This window comes from Papio anubis, chromosome 7, assembly GCF_008728515.1.
Source record: "Papio anubis isolate 15944 chromosome 7, Panubis1.0, whole genome shotgun sequence".
Taxonomy (NCBI): domain Eukaryota; kingdom Metazoa; phylum Chordata; class Mammalia; order Primates; family Cercopithecidae; genus Papio; species Papio anubis.
The window spans coordinates 152,963,950-152,980,713 of record NC_044982.1 but is presented as its reverse complement, the minus strand read 5'-3'; the positions used below and the strand labels follow the sequence as shown (position 1 = coordinate 152,980,713).

At 37.7% G+C, this 16,764-nt stretch overlaps 1 protein-coding gene and 1 long non-coding RNA gene across 2 annotated transcripts in view; one reads left to right on the top strand and one right to left on the bottom strand.

Moving 5' to 3' along the window:
* The window catches only part of AVEN (apoptosis and caspase activation inhibitor), a 185,602-nt gene that overhangs the window by 98,130 nt on the left and 70,708 nt on the right, over positions 1-16,764 (bottom strand). The gene's annotated exons all lie outside the window — the stretch shown is intronic.
* LOC116275969 lies at positions 13,054-16,630 on the top strand. The gene is made up of 3 exons (XR_004185436.1): positions 13,054-13,955; positions 14,927-15,000; positions 15,869-16,630. It is a non-coding gene; the product is annotated as an uncharacterized LOC116275969 (long non-coding RNA).

The following is a 16,764-nucleotide window of genomic DNA, read 5'->3' as shown; positions in this document are numbered from 1 at the left end:
ACACACAAAATCATTTATCTTTTGGCCTTGGTTATGGTGGGTTGTGCCGTGCAGAAATTCGTCATTTTTACATAATCAGATTTAACAGCCTTGTATTTCTGGATTTTGCCCAATATTTTAAAACACCTTTGCTAGTCTGACATTAGAAAAGAGTATGTTGTGATTTGTCCTAATATTTTTATTACATTTTTTGTTTTACATTAAACTTTTTGGCACACGTTGACATCATCCTGATATGAGGTTTGAATCCCAATTTTTTCCCAGATGGTGAACTCCACTTGGACCAACACCATTTTACTGACAAATCCATCCTTTTCCCCAGTGATGGGAAATGTTCTGGAGGTTTTTTTTGGGTTTTTTGGTTTATGTCCTCATTGTCTGATAGTTAGAATTTCTGGAAAAATAACATTCAGATAAACTAGGACTAAGATAAACTTCGATTTAAGGCACTGCCTTGCCCCTTGTTAAAGTATAATAATTTGTTTTAGCTGTGAGCTCCTCAGGACCAGTACTGGGAGCTATGTGCCCTTCTATGGCTAATATATGGTAAGTGCTTATTAACTGTTCTTTGAAGGAATAATGAACTACACTTTTTAAATCTAAACATAGATTTCAATTCTCTTAGGATCTGGAAGAGTTCCATGGTCACTGTTGATTAGCCACATGTATATCCCAAAGGGTAACACTGCCAAGCTTCCTTGTCCACTATAGACCTTTCTTCTTTGACAAAATGTCCTTCAATCTACTCAATGTCTAGGAGCTTCACCAGAGTCAATAAAAATTTAATCACAATTTGACTACATTACAACCACTATGGAAAACTATTTTGGCAGTTTCTTATAAAATTAAGCACACATTTACCCTAGGACCCAGCAATTCTACTCCTAAGTATTTACCCAAGAGAAATGAAAACATACAACCACAAAAAGACTTGCATATTAATGTTCACGGAAGTTTTATTCATAATACCCCAAAATTGAAACTAAATCAAATGTCTGTCAATAGGAGAACTGATAAACAAATTATGATAGTAGTCACACGACGGAATGCTAGTCAGCAGGTAAAAAGGAATAAACCCCATGCAACAACATAGGTGAATCTCAAAATCATTATATTGTATGGAAAAAGAAAAAAGCCAGACATAAGCGAATACTGAATAATTCCATTTGTGCAGTCCAGGAATAGGCAAACTAATCACAGTGCTAGAAATCAGAACTGTGATTGCCTGGGAAGAGAGGCACAAAGGGAGAAGAGGGCCTATCTGGAGTGACAATGGTACTTTATATCAGCAGTTTCCAAAGTGTGGTCCCTGAACCCAGTGGCACTTGGGAATTGTTAGAAAGCTGAATTCTCAGTCCTCACCCCAGATCTACTAAATCTGAAACTCTGAGTGGGCGAAGCAATTTATGGTCCATCAAGACATCCAGGTGTTTCTGATGCACACTCAATATTGAGAACCACGATTCCATAATTTGTTTGTAGAGGTGGTTACATAGGTGTACATAAATTGTCAAAGCTTATCAAACTGTTAAGATGTGAGCATTTTATATGTAAATTATACCTCAAATTTTAAAACGTGGATGAACTTTTCAAACTACTATCTTTAACCAAATCTGTCTTCTCCTCCTGTTTTCCTTACCTTGATAAATTGCAAAATAATTCACCTAGAAGCTTGAACAAGAAAACTCCTTCTCGCCATGTGCTGTGGCTCACGCCTGTAGTCCAAGCCCTTTGGGAGGCAGAGGTGGGTGGAGCGCTTAAGGCCAGGAGTTCAAGACCGGCCTGGCCAACATGGCGAAACCTCATCTCTACTAAAAATACAAAAAAAAAAAAAAATCAGTCAGGCATGGTGGTGCACATCTGTAATCCCAGCTACTCAGGTGGCTGAGGGAGGAGAATCGCTTGAACTCAGGAGGCAGAGGTTGCAGTGAGCCCAGATCATGCCACTACACTCTAGCCTGGGCAAGAGAGCGAGACCCTATATCAAAAAAGAAAAAAAAAAGAAAACGAAACTTCTTTTTACACTTTTCCGCACACAGTCAATCACATCGGCTAAATTAACCTTTGAAACATGCCTCTTCTTCATTCCTCATCCTCCATTTATACTCTTTCTAATCCCACCATCCTAGTTCAACAGGTACCTTTGTTTTTACCTGGCCTGGTAGAATAGCATTCAACTCTCATTTTCCAGTTCATCCTCTAAACTGCTAGAGGTATTTCTCTATGCCATAGGTCTGCTCGTGTCTTTTAGCTGCTTTTTTAAAGCTCACAGCTCCCCTCTATCTAGAGCATAAAGTCTTCACTCCATGGTGGAGCACCAAAAACCTTTGGTGACCTGCTTTCAGCCCATCCTATCCCGTCTCCTCTCAAGCCACTGGTCTCCTCAGACCTGGCACATCAACATCAGCAGGGTCAAGATTTTCCCAGTATGCCTCTGATTCTTCACTCGAGCTGCTTCTCACATCTAAAATCCCATCTTCCCAACTTCCCTGCATGGTGCAATCCCAGCTACCCTTAATATCCAGTTGAAACATCACCTCATTTGTGAAAGCTTCCTATCATCATATCCAAGGCAGAATTAATTACTCTCTCCTCCGACCTTACATTTTCCTACTAAATAGAATGATTACCTATTTATGCCATACTTTTTAAAATACACATTTCTGTCTTCAAGGGCCTGAATGTGCAGCAGTTTTAGGTGATCTCTTCATATCCCTTCCCTGCTTATGACCTTTCAATTGGTCCTTCTTGCCTAAAAAACAAAGTTCAGATTCCTCAGCAGGAAGTCCAATCCAAGTCTACCTTCAGGCCCCTTAAGGCCCCTTTAACCTCTCTCACTACTCCCTACACTTCAGTCACAGCCACGGCCCTCCAAGCACCACACTCTTGAACCCCGAGACTCTACCTAGGGGCAGAGGGAGGCCCCCTCCTCTCTCCACACCAGTGCCCACTCCCCAACCCCTCTAAAGACAGGTCATTAGGTTCAAGCACTAAGAATAAGCAACACGGAAGGTCAGACACCAGGTGAACTGGAATGAGAATGAGGAAGAAGAAGAGGCAGAGCTGGTCCTTCTCAGCAAATGCTGGAGACATTATAAGGAGTAAAGCATGGTGTCTACCCTGGAAAAATGTTTAGTGGAGATCAGAAAGACATATAAACCAATTTCTACAACATATAAACCAATTTCTACAACACAGAATGTGACAACAGAATGAATCCTATTATAGAAGAAAGGATATATATCAAATACACAAAGAGACACATATGCAAAAAAATGAAAGGCATGTCATGGCAAGATTTAACCAAAAATCAAAAAGATCACTAAGCAGAAAATGCCACAGAACTCCAACATCTGTGCAGTAGTGTATAACTAGTAATTTCATGTCGGATGACTTGCCTCAGGGTGAAAAGGCAAGGCAAGGGTCTTGTCAGATGACCCTACAGAGCCTCAACTTCCTCTTTATAAAATAAGGGACCATGATCAGATATGGAGGTTTCTTTTAGAAATAAAATACAAATTAACAAAAGCAGAATCCTACAAACCAGATACATCAACCTCTCTCAACACAGTGGGAGAGGAGAATGACTTTTGGAGATTTAAGTATGAGGCAAAATCAAATTAATAAATAGACGGAACTGTATATGTCACATCTGTGAATGTGACATTGAATTTTAGGATCCTGAAAATTGCAGCTTATAATGGAACTGCTGACACAACCTCAACCATAGCAGCAAATGCACTACCACAATCAGGTTGTTATGGCAACTAGAATACTTAGGTTAAAATGAGGAAGACAGTCTGTGTCTCGTGTGTGTGTGTGTGTGTGCGTGCATGCGTGCGTGTGCGTGCATGTGCGCGTGCGTGTGTGTGTGTGCGTGTGCGTGCGTGAGAAAGACAAGAGATTTTGTTGCCACTTCCACTAGAAATATTTTTTAAATGTTTTATATATAATCTCAGAACTACATTCATCACTTAGCACATAAGTATCTTATTAATGCTTTGGGATTTAAAAAAAAATAAAATGAGCTTCTTAAAAAATAAAAATAAAATGAACTCTGAAGGGGTTCAAAGAGCACCGAACCAATGTCTACAGCTCACACAGCTTAACATAGCTCCCTGACATCTCCAGATTAAACTAGCTAGTTCCTCCTTCACGTGAGCCCCATTTTATCTTCTGTTCTACAGCTACTTGAGTATGACATAAAGATAACATTATTCCTTGACATGCTTGCCTTCCCCAGTCCATGTCAGCTGCTTGGGAGCAGAGTTTATCCCTTAGTCATGCTCATATATCCAGTGTCTAGAACGATGCACATGTTTGAGGTGCTAAACTGTTTGGTCAACTGAGGACTAAAGTATCAATCTTATTACATTTTAAATATGAAGTCTTTACAGAAATAATGTAACTATTTTTACCTTATCAAATATATATCTGGTAAAAATATTTCTTTTCCTTTTTTTTTTTTTCTTTTGAGACGACAGGGTCTTGCTCTGTTGTCCAGGCTGCAGTGCAGTGGTGAGAACATGGCTCACTGAAGCCTCGACCTCCTGGGTTCAAGCAATCCTCCTGCCTCAGCCTTCTGAGTAGCTGGGATTACAGGTACACACCACCATGCCTGGCCAATTTTTTTATATTTTATAGAGACAGAGTCTCACTATGTTGCCCAGGCTGGTCTCGAACTCCTGGGCTCAAGCAATTCTCCTGCCTCAGCCTCCTAAATCTCACACCTGCTGCGATTACAGGCGTGAGCCACCATGCCCAGCCATAAAACATATTTCATTTCTCATTACGCATAAGAATTTATCTTATTAGAGAAACTGATAAGTAAATGGTATGTCTCATAGGAGGAATTATTGGCTAGAGTTTTGATTCTTAGGGTTCTACTGTTCTAACATATCGTCTGTTAACTAGTTGACAAGATCTGCATCCTTGGGTGCAGTTGGGGTGAATGGCAACCTCTGAGGTGCTCAGCATTCTCATCTGGAAAATGAAGTGTCTGATCATCTGAGGAGAGTGTGTTCCTATGAACCAGTATAACCAAGAAATCTTTTTAGAAAATTAAAGAAATGTTCCACATCAAAAATCATTCATAGGTGATTTTAAAGAAACGATTTTCAACCAGGTTTGGGGGGCAGAGTACAGCATATTTATTCCTAGAGTGGCTATTTCCAACCACACGCCATACAGAAAGATTGATTCATTAATTCTTTTCCTGTCTCACTGGAATACTTGCATGGAGAGAAGTTATGATTGGTAAGTGTTACGTGTAAGTGTCAGGGACAGGAAAAAACAAAGTAAGGTTAAAAACCATCATGAAAAACAAAGGAATGGGGGAAAAAAAAAGACCTATTTACAAAAATAACATGTAACAGTATATTGCTTCTTACATATGACGATTGTAAAGTATTCCTTCACATGCCTCACGTATTTCAGAAGGTAAGAGTTACCAGATCCACAGCTCATCTTGTTCAATATTCTCTCTCCTGATTTCCCTTTTCCCAAACCTGTTCCTCAGCCAGCTTCCCCAATTTCAGCATATTGCAGCTCCAGCCACAGTTACTCAAGCCAGAGTTCTCGGGGTCATTCTCAACGCTTCTCTCACCATCATACCTAGATACCTAATTCATCAGCAAACTATCATTTATACCTCCGTATACTCCTGTAATCTGTCCCCTTCTTTCCAACTATGTTAGTCTGAGGAATCATATTTTGCCTGGATCATCATCATAACCTCCTCCTAATTTCTAAATTTTTTAACACGCCACATCAGACTTCAATCCTTTAAAAACATAACAAATCACTGAATTCCCCAGCATAAAATCTGTCTATAATTCCCCCCTTATCTTCTGCATATCATATAATTATGATCAAGATCATTTTCATTTATTCATGTTCCCACTAAAATGTGTATGTAGCCAGGCAAGAAGGCCCACGCCTGTAGTCCCAGCTACTCAGGAGGCCGAAGCGGGAGGTTCGCTGGAGCCCAGAAGTTTGAGGTTACACTGCACTCCAGTCTGGGCAACAGAATGAGACCCTGTCTCCAAACAAAACAAAACACATAAAAGAAAAAAAAAAACACCTAAACTAAAATGCAACTACCATTTCTTACTCAGAGTTCTACCCTAGAAATTATCCCTAATGGCTTTATGTATGAAAAATCTTGGGGCTTTTTCTCTTACTACTGTCTTTCAAGTAATTTATTTATAAAACTGTTAAATGAGAATTACCTCAACTCTCAGAAGATCCCCAAAGTTCCTGCATTCCAAGAACTAATGATTAGTCCTGTCACTGTCTTGCTGGCTCAGACAAATGGCCATTCACTTGAAGGTCCCCAAGGTTATTTACATATTTTAGCTCCTTATTAAAGTTTTTAAACCAGACTTTAAGGTACTATTAACTTTGTCAAAATATTTTTTGAATCTGAAGTATAATCCATTTATTTCTATCTGCCCATATATTTATTTCTAAAACCAAGCTACCCATTCTTCAGTATTGTTCACTAACCATTCAAGATTATTTGTACTTGTTCAGAAATATAAATAATGCTAGTTAGCATCCTTTCAAAAACAGCATGGCACAGGGGTTAAGAGCACAGAATGCTTAGTTTGGATCCTGGTTCTGTCACTTGCCAGCTCTCTACGCCTTGTGCTAATTACTTGACTTCCATGTGCCTTCAAGAATTCTACACTTTTAAAAACAGGTCCACCATCCAGAAAGTCATTCATCTATAGCTTTCAGAATTTCCTCTAGAACATGTATACAGATGAGAGACTAACAAGCTGCCAGGCTTTCTAGAGTATCACTGTGGATGTTGAAATGCTTACTGCTTTCCCAGTGTCATGCTGAAATGCTCTTAAAACTGACAATTGCCATTTAGCTCCAAATGCTTATCCACATAAAAATCCTCATATGGAAGTATCATCATTAAGCGGATGACTAAATCAAAATTGTGGCCTTCCCAACATGGGATAACTGAAGAGAACAACTCCTAACAGTTAGATGCCCGTATGAGAAGGAAAAGAGCACTGAAATTTACTGTGTAAAATGGGTGGCAGGACTAAATTATCTCTACAGTCCCTTCCGGCAGTAAAATTCAATTAAATTCCATAATAATAATGACAACTGTTGACATCTACTGGGCATCTGCCCTCTCTGTGCCAGGCACTGTGCCAGGCGCTTTGCGTGGCTTACTCAGAACACGTCCCTAAGACTGTTACTGTGAGATACCTGTTTATATAAACACCGCTAACAGACAAGAGATCCAAGTAGAAGACAGATCCTTTCTTTAAAATTTCTCTGGTATAAAGTAAAATGGAAATGGAAGGTCTAAAATCTCTGTGGGATCTACCTTGTTCACTGAGACAGGTAGCGGCTGGCTTTTGTATGAAGTGCTTCCCTAAAGATCAGATGCCAGAGCTGCTGAGAAGGGTATCAGAAAGTAAAAAACCAGAACCCAGCCGGGCCCGGTGGCTCACGCCTATAATCCTAGCACTTTGGGAGGCCGAGGCAGGCGGATCACTTGAGGTCAGGAGTTTGAGACCAGTCTGGCCAACATGGTGAAACCCCATCTCTATGAAAAGTACAAAAATTAGCCAGGCATGGTGGCGGGCGCCTATAATTCCAGCTACTCAGGAGGCTGAAGCAGGAGAATTGCCTGAACCCAGGAGACAGAGGTTGCAGTGAGCCGAGATCGCAGCACTGCACTCCTGGGTGACTGCCCAGCCTGGGCAACAGAGGGAGACGAAAGAAAAGAAAGAAAGAAAAGAAAGAAAAGAAAGAAAGGAAGGAAGGAAGAAAGGAAGACAGGAGGGAGGGAGGGAGGGAGGGAGGGAGGGGAGAGGGAGGAAAGAAGGAAGGAAAGAAGGAAAGAAAGAAGAAAAGAAAGAAGGAAAGAGAGAGAGAAAGAGAGAGAGAGAAAGAGAGAGAAAAAAGAGAGAGAGAAAGAGAGAAAGGAAAGAAAGAGAAAAGAAAGGAGGAAAGGAAGGAAGGAAAGAAAGAACAAACAAACAAAACCCAGAGCCCATTCAAATAATCCTATTTGCCCCCAGAGAATGGCTCCTTGCCAGATTGATGAAGATGCAATGTCAGGGCTCATCAAGAAAGCAGGAGTGGCCGGGCGCAGTGGCTCACGCCTGTAATCCCAGCACTTTGGGAGGCCGAGGCAGGTGGATCACGAGGTCAGGAGATCGAGACCATCCTGGCTAACATGGTGAAACCCCATCTGTACTAAAAATACAAAAAAAAAAAAATTAGCCGGGCGTGGTGTCAGGCGCCTGTAGTCCCAGCTACTCGGGAGGCTGAGGCAGGAGAATGGCGTGAACCCGGGAGGCGGAGCTTGCAGTGAGCCGAGATCGCGCCACTGCACTCCAGCCTGGGCGACAGAGCGAGACTCCATCTCAAAAAAAAAAAAAAAAAAAAAAGGAAAGCAGGAGTGATCTCGCTACAGAGTATTAGTGGGGCATTCACAGACTTAGAAATCTAAAGGACTCCAGTCATTAGGATGTAAAAGGATGTGATGTGGGTGTGCCTAACATGACATCTTCTGACCACATGTTCAAATGTTAGTGTCCCCACTAGCCTACAGGGTTCTTCGGGTCTAAGACCTTACTTTAAAAAAAAGAAAAACTCTACTCCCAAGAATACAGCATAGTTCTAGAACCTGGCATCTAAGAAGCAGTTCACAAATACTTAATGAGGAATATCAGTGCCCAGTCTGCCCGGGAACATAACTGTTCCACTTACTAGGGTATGGTTGTAAAATCAGAGCTTTCTAAAGCGTGGTCTGGAGACCTCTAGTGGTTGTCTGCAGTTCAGTATAAGGTCAAAATCTTAAGGATGACAAATTAGGAAAGAACCAAATATCAGACAACAGGTTAAGGCCTGACCGGAGTGAAAAAAGTGGGTGCAATGGTAGAGGAATCGACTAAAGAAGTTTAAAAATGAAAGATTTGTTTAAAGTGTCTAAATCAGAAAATAAAAATGCAATCTTTTTTCCCCAAAAAACTGATGCCAAAAGAAAAATAATGCAATCATTTTACCCGAATGTGATACCTATGAAGACGGCAACTGTTTCCTAATAATCAACTGTATTGCAAAGTACAACAAATCCAGTTCATATCCCCCCTTATAACTCTTAGTTTTTTTAAAAAAATTTAATAGAACATAAATGACTAGTATTTTAAAACACATTGCTGTTTGAGAGGCCATAATACAATTTTGGAAAGAAAAAAAAAATCACCCCTTTATAAATTCAAGACACAGAAAACAGGAAGAAAACATTCCCTGTATGTGAAAGACAGTCAACTGTCCAGGCCATCTGAGATCTCCGAGAAACTGCAGATCTCGTTTTTGCAGAATATTAGTTATGCTGTAGAGATGCCACTCTTTCAACATTATACCGGAAGTCTCACGCTGAAGTGGAATGATTGTTAGCAGCCAAGCTTCCTGGACTTTAAAACCGCCTAGGCTGAGCTCATACCACAGTTCAACATTTTAATAACAGGGTAAACTTGAACAAGCTACTTAACCTTTGTGTACCTCAGTTTCCTTCTTTAGAGAAGATGCATGATAACAGTCTGCCTCAGAGCTGTTAAAAGTAAATGCATTATAAATCCAAAGAACCAAGTGCAGTGGTCTTGTACCTAGTAAGGAGTCAATAAATGTTTGTTACTACAATTAATGTGCTAAAAATGATCTGGCATGACTCATGTAAGTCAACAAAGATTTTATTTCTTCAACCAGAATTTAAAAGCATATTTATTTTAGAAACAGCTTGCATGACTCCACAAGACTCTCTTAAAAAGCAACTTTTTCTCTTTGTTTATTAACTGAAAAATAATCACACTCAATTGAGATTATAAATATTGAAATACTCTAAAAGTAAGTCGTTGCTACGGAAGAAATCATTAACCACAAATCCTACTCATCTAAACACTGGAGAGCATAAAGGAGAGACTTTTCTTCTTTATAAAAGTATTTATAATTTTGTAAACAGCTATGAGCATAACTCTAGGTATGGACCAAATGTTCTAGCAAAAAAGGACCTTGTAAAATAAAAAATCATTTATCTCATTATACATAAATTCATTTGAAAATCTATGATGCTTCTGAAGTTGTTTAGCCAAATTTACAGTGGGTGATGGGAGAGTTCACTTTAAATATGAGAATACGTAGAGTTGCAAAAGGGGAGATGCGAGTTGAGACATCTGAACAAAACAAAAATGTGCTTTATTATATGTATCAAAGAAAACCTAAAAGTCCAAATCGCTAAGACTTTCCTCCTTCTCCTCATATTTAGGGTGGAAAAGCAAGCCATCCACCCAACTAGCTACTCAACCTGTTAGATCTCTGAACAATAGAATTCATGTAGACAACTCCTTGCTTCAAAGCAGAGAGTTCATCCTGGAGAAAGTAAAAATAAATACAGCTTTTTATTTAAAAAAGAACAACATCAGGAATACCAAGAGCAAAGTCTTGGCGAAAATTACTTTCCACAATGGCTGAAGTGTAACTATCTTTTATTTGGAACTCTATAGGTCAGTACTTGAGTCAATGTTTTTCTATTAATTCAGTTTATAGCTAAAGTACTGAGAGATAATGATCTGAAATATTTGCACCCAAAATGCACTCATAATCTATTATCCCAGTTCCCTCTATAACCACTTTTTCACCCACCTTACAAAGTTCTCCAGCAGAATCTGCATATTTGCAAAGTGTTCTCCTGATGTTGACATTGCATTACAAATGATTGAGAAAAATTTCAGAGACAGCTTGGAAAGAGAACGGAAGCATCTTTCCTCACCTTTTCCCATTCAGCTTATCTATATTAAATGGTGATAATCAGTAACTATTTACTAAGCTTTCAAAAAGTGATTGGCACACGTAGTCCTTGTTCAGCAAGATTTAAAGGACAAGGCATAATTTGAGAACATAAAGTGTAACACAAAGCTCACGAACGTTCATGCCATAACATGACATATGACCAGAGGTACTCAAGAGTGAGCACCTTGGGAGAGAAGTATTCTATTGCCCTCCATAAAAACTGGGGGCACGGTCCTCAGCAGTGGCTTTGAGCTTAGATGGAAATAGAAAATTATAATTTCCATCTACACCCCTTTAAGGGCTCCCCATATTCACCACTCCCATTCTCTTTCATCTAGCTAATGTGAAAGATGAGATGACATAAGAGTAAGAAGAGAGAAAGAATCTGAATGAGAATGAATTTCGACAGGTGAAGGTGCAGCATACAAGTTATTTTCAGGACCTCACGCTATTGTATTCTTGGAAAAGTTAAGTGAACAGTCAAATGTTATGCTTTATCAGAAAAGAGCCATGAGTTCAAACTTCATAGAAAAATTAAAATTCATTGGGAAAAAACCTTGACATTAATGAAAAACGTGTATAATATTATAGACATCAATCCTCATAAACACAATGGCCCAATTTGATAAAGATTTCTACTTCTCTCATTTTGGATCTCCACTGAACTCTAAGTCACATTCAATCGTTGAAATGGCTTAATAATCAGTGGCTTAAAACTTGGGCGATTTATTATAGAAGTGACCAGTATATAATGACCAATCATTACCATATGAAATTACAATCCTTTTCAGTATCATGCAATGTTCAGTGGGAAAAGTTCAAGAAAATATTCTAAAGATATATTCTCTTGCATAAAAATGCCTATTACCAATGTGTGTCAAGCACCACTATAAAACTAAAATTTACTTCTTTCTCATACATGTTCGTCTAAGTCAGTGTTTAAAATTCTATTGGCTAACAATGAAAGTGTATACTTTGTCTGGATTCTCACTCAGAAAAAACCTACGTAACGACATAGTTTCTGAGACAAAGGAATTTAAAATGAACTGGATATTATATGACTCCAGAGGATTATAGCCAATGTGTTAGGTGTGATAATGCACAGGGTTATGCGAAAAAGTGTCCATACTTTAAAAATATACATACTAAAGTACGAATAGGTGAAATGAGATATGCTTTAAAATATTTTAGCAAAGAATTGAATCTGACAATTATTGAATCTGGATAATGAGTTTCTGGAGGTTCGTGTATTATTTTTCAGTTTTGTGTAAGTTTGAAATGTTGCATAATAATTTTTTAAATATTTAAAAACATATTGTCTAGATACACTCAAAGAACTCAGGTAGGGAAAAAATGTTTAAATTTAAAATTTAAATTTTAAACTGAAGTGCAATTTTTAAAAATTTGAATTTTAAATATAAAAACTGAAGTGCAAATATTATGAAATTGACATTTAAAAATCTATTCTTTTATATCGCTAATCTGGATTTCATCTAACTTAAGAAAAAGCTTTAATGAAGACCCTGTTAAAAGTATGTATCAAATGAGCTTATAATGCTTTACTCCAAAGCAACAAAACGCAGATGCCCAAAAGATGTATAAAAACAGGCGTGCAATGCCGGGCGTGGTGGCTCACGCCTGTAATCCCAGCACTTTGGGAGGCCGAGGCAGGCGGATCACGAGGTCAGAAGATCGAGACCATCCTGGCTAACACGGTGAAACCCCGTCTCTACTAAAAATACAAAAAAATTAGCTGGGCGTGGTGGCGGGTGCCTGTAGTCCCAGCTACTCGGGAGGCTGAGGCAGGAGAATGGCGTGAGCCCGGGAGGCGGAGCTTGCAGTGAGCTGAGATCGTGCCACTGCACTCCAGTCTGGACTCCATCTCAAAAAAAAAAAAAAAAAAAAAAAAACAGGCGTGCATTTGGAAAAAAAAAAAGCAGTCTTTTCTTGGCTACAAATGTTTAAAACTCACAGTATACTCTTTCTATCTCAAAGACTTTTAAAAATTACTTTCCATCTTTAGGGAAAACCGAAAGATGAAAAAACAACTCAGCAACATGTCTGTGAATAATGCCTAGCAAAGCTTTAAAAAAAAAAAAAAAAAGCTTCTAGCCAAAAAGACTAACAGGAAAAAATTAACATTTTCAAAAGCATTTTGGAACCTTATTCCAGCTACCTCTGTGCTAAGCCCTCTTTTTCCTCCCAAAATACGTCACTTAACTGTCTGTCAAATAACTCTTGCCCATTCTACCTGATCACACTCTGAAGCTGCAGCTTTTCCTGGATTCGCTTCTCAATGACAAGCTGTTCAAACAGAGAACACCTATCAAAACGAATATCATCATCTGCTCCTTTCTTTCTTCCTTTCAGGATATACTGCTGTCCAGCAGGGGAAGTAATTAATCAGTTTTTTATGTATGGAAGCGTCATCCCATCAGTTTGCTGTCTGGTTTGAATAGCTCCTATCAGCTCTTCATTCATGCCAAGTACGCTCACCGTCCAGAGACATGATAAAGCCGTACTTCCTTTTGGATTTTTACCTCACTATTCAAAAAACAGTGTACCAGGAGCATGGGTTACAAAAGCATGAGGAGGACAGAAGAAATGCCTTCATCCTCTACAGAAAGGAAGCTGATGGACTGAAAAGTTGGTATGGAGAAAGGAAAGCAAGAGAGTACAAGAACATCCATGCTTCTAGTCCAGATAATGTTTTTTAAAGCAGCTTGATTTGGAAGCGTGTGTAATTCTGAAATACGAACAAGCAGAACTTTTCCAGGGGGTAAAATGCATATAGGAACAATCAGGATTTCTCATTGCTGAAGCATTCAATGAATCTTTAATAAGTTCTGAACACTCAAATTGTTTGTGGTCAGATCAACTGCTGTTATCAGATAAAGGCAAAACTCACCCTTCTGGTTCTATAATCCTAGCCCAATGGAGTCTTCATCTACCGCACACTATCCTAACTAATGCTACAGGATTATCAGGAATACAGATATAAAGACACTGCAAGAAATAAAACACTGGCAAAATAAAACATGAAAGGAAAGTAGAGAAGGCATTTCGGGTCTCGAAGCTTACTATTTCCAGCCAGAGTTCAAATTACTGAGCTTCAAACAAACCACTGCCAGGTAAGAATTAATTTTATAACCTTAATTTATATCTTGTCTACTGAAATTAAATCTGCTCGTGCTGTGAATGAGATAGTGGATTTGAATTTCTTGCAACCCTTCCCTAAGCTTTTGCAGATTTAAGCTGAGGTAAACACTTGTTTTTACTTATGGTGCATAAACAAGTCACTCATAACTAGATAATAAAGCATCCAAAACTCTCATTCATTTTTCATTGAATTTGTCTCATCTTTGTCTTTATTTTTATCCCAATTTTATTTAATAGCTTGAAAAAAATGCAAGAAGAGAGCCCTGAACGGTGCATAAGAGCCATTCACAGACAATGTTTACCAACAATATTCAAATGAACTTTGTTTCCCAGAGTACTTGATAAAACAAAGAAAAATTAATAAGCATTTTAAATATTTCTATTCATATAAAGGAACAAAAGCTCAATGACTGATTTCTATTGTTAGCAAGAAAAAAAAGCTGTGATGTCATTTCATTCATACTGAAGAAAAATAATCTCTACTAAATCGAGGTATAACATTCTTGTAGGATGGGGCTAATTTATCCTAAAGATACTAGACATTTTTATAACAGACATTTACGAAGACATTTTTCTGATTTCACAAGAGGATAAAAAGATGAAAGATGTCTGGTAGCTTAAAACCTCAAAAACTCAGGTCAGTGGTCCAAACTGTAAACTGCAAAGCACTAGTGAAGCCATCAAAGAATTTTAAAAGACACAGTGCCTTTTAGAAATTCCCTAGAAATCACTGCATAATGAGACTTCTAGAGAGACAATCTTAAGCAAAAACAACAAATCAGAATCATCTGATCTTCTTCATCTGATATTTTAATTTCCTACATAGACTTTTAGCAGAAATCCCAAGCACATTGGTTTTCATGTAAGTTTCATTGGAAAACTTAGGTCCAAAGCACCTTATCATAAAGAAGTCCTACAACAATTAATATTTCTATTATCTTAGAAGAGAGGAGACAGGGAAACAAGAGCAAATCACACCTAACTACGGAGATCTTGTGATAATACACGTAATCAGAAGTAAGTATTCAGTACTTGTCTAAAAGTAGTCAAATTAGAAATTCTCTTCCATTTCACTGAATTCTTTCCTTTTTTCAAATTTTAGTTAAAGGAGTAAATTATATGATTCCTTCATGCTTTTCAAGACAGTCTATAAATAACCTTAAATATCATAAGTCTTTTGCATGAAGTCATTACAGAAACTTACCTATCACTTTCCAGTACCAAAGGAAAGCAGCAATTTAATACAAGTAATGATTATCTAATATACCAATTTGTTTCAGAGAAAAAACGGTTTATTTAGAAATCTCAAAATACTTCTTATAGTTAAGAGTGGTATTGTTGTTGTTTACCTACACTTAAGGGTTCTTTTCATCTGTTTCCTCTTTATTATGGTATTACAGTTTGTAAACAGACATGATTCAAAAATATGCAGACATTTTAAATGAAGAATATTAATCAATATTTTAAATTATAATTAAAGATGTTTTAACTAACTTGGACAAAAGTATGAAATTTGTGTTATGCTCAAACAATCTGCTTCCAATAAATAGAATTAAAGGGGGCAGATAACAATATTCCTTAAGCGTTCTGGATTTTATTTACTCATTGTAATGTAAACAGAAACTCACGTCCCACTAATTTGGGGGCGTTGTTTCTATAACTCACCTTCTAATGACAATGGATGGGCAAATGAATACTACCTTGCTCCACCCCAATTTGGTCCTTGTTAGTATCAATCCCAGTGAATTTTCACTTTCTTACCTATCCAAATCAATGCTTTGCTCTACAATAACCCATTCAGAAAAGTGATTATTGAAGTTTCAGTAACAGCTTTCAAAAAAATACCCTACAGCAATTTGGAATAATCTGTATTTTCTTCATGTAGGGTGAAAAAGAAACTGAAAACTGCTTCAAGTTTACATCTCATGGGTACAAATGGATGAGGGATTTTATGCTAGTACCTGAAGATTTGGTTTATTTATAAGAATTTTTCCCTGGTATTGACAGATTTAACAATTAAAGAGATTCTGAACAGTCTTGGGATGTAGTCAATGATCTGCCTCCTTGTTTGTGCAATTTAGGATGTATTTCATTCACACATATTATACAGAAGCATTATATTGTAAAAGTAATGTGATTGTGTATTATTAGTTCCTTTCATAGAAATGGAGCAAATATTCTGGCTGCCATATTCTTATAATAATACCTATTGCTGTATCTTTAAATTCTGGTCATTTTAAATTATCCAAAAGCTATAAGCTTTTTATTTAAACCATGATAAAATAAAAGCAGGCATCTAGGTCAAAATGAACACATCCATTTCGTGTCTGTTGACATAACAATCTTAAAAAGTAATTTTCGTCTGAAATACCAAGCAACATAATTTTGTATATAAAATTAGAAACATACCTAAAATACATTTTTGTGTGTTAGCATTTAACTTAAAGGGACTAACATTGCATAATATTTTAAAAGCATTAAATATATATTTACTTATGTCTTCATTATTATAACTTTAAGTTTTCATAAGGAATTTTTTTCATTCCATTATAATGGCACAGTGTTTCAAGCATAATTCAACCGGGCATTTCAACTAGCCAATACATTGGTTCCTCATTATGGTGAATTTTCTTTATGAAGTGACCAAATTTGAATAAGGATGTGGTTCACCATGAACATTCATCTCCTCTCCAGCTTCTTCCTGCTGAGAGAGAACAATCTTTGGTTTGTGACATCACAATCTGTGACTGGGAAGTGGCTCTGATATCAAACAGATGATTA